The sequence below is a fragment of the Acyrthosiphon pisum genome, chromosome X (assembly GCF_005508785.2).
Source record: "Acyrthosiphon pisum isolate AL4f chromosome X, pea_aphid_22Mar2018_4r6ur, whole genome shotgun sequence".
In the NCBI taxonomy this organism is placed as follows: Eukaryota; Metazoa; Arthropoda; class Insecta; order Hemiptera; family Aphididae; genus Acyrthosiphon; species Acyrthosiphon pisum.
In genome coordinates this window covers 132052921-132054032 of record NC_042493.1, presented here as the reverse complement: position 1 = coordinate 132054032, position 1112 = coordinate 132052921, and positions in this window count along the sequence as shown.

Here is a 1112-nt window from a genome sequence, read left to right as displayed (position 1 = left end):
AATTGGGAGTCGGCAAATTGGGATTCGGCGACGTGGGAAGACACGCTTCGAAGAACAATCTCAATGTGTTAAAGTAGTGAAACAACTATTTCAAAATGTATCTCTTCAATCAAATATTGTGTATATTTCAAACAATTTTTGATTTCTACCAGATATTATTACAACATTAGAGGGAAAAAGGTAACTTTTAACAAAGTATTTAAACAATTTAACATCATAATACTAAATTATATGTATAATTTTAGGCGAATCGTTGACAACATGTATAAATATTGTCTTAGATACAGAAAAAAAGTTAAATGAAGCTCATGGAGATATTGCAGCTGCTATTTCTGGTAAGCTAAATCGTGTTCTTTTGAAAAACAAAGGCTGGAAACAATTACTGGACATTAATACTATACTGTGTGGCGTTTCATCAGACGAAATTAATTATCATGGGTTTGATTTAAACGAAACCTTTTGCATGAAGTATACACCGATCACTTCAGTGGATGTAGAGCGTTCGTTTTCTATGTATAAAAACATCCTGTCAGACAATAGAGTCAGTTTCACTTCTGAAAATCTTGCCAAATATATGGTAGTAAATTCTTTTTTTAATTTAAATTAATTTTTCAATTTTTTTTATTCAGTTTTATAAAATTATAACTAATTCATGTTAATTTTTAGTCATGCTTTTTTTTTGCTTTTTTAGAGAATAAATATGCTTCATTTTTGCTTTTTTAAAACAATTTTGTGCTTTTTTGTTATTTATAAGGCTTTAAAATCCGAGCCCTACTTATGAGATTAATATGAGACAATATGACTATAAGTTCTGTATATATTATAAATAATATGTAATAATAATAAATAAAAACTTTATGTTGAGAGCAACACACTATTGGTTTGATTTGTTTGTGGTCAATTCCTAAATAAATAAAATAGAAGTCTTATAAATATATATATATAAATATAATATAAAATAATTTACACGTTATATGATCATGCTTTGTCAGTTCTTAATAGTTACACTCATACAATGTTCTTGAAATATTAATAATAATAATAATAATATAGCTAATGGCCTAAGTTGCCAGGCTTAAGCTCAATAAAAAAAAAAAAAATAATATTATATT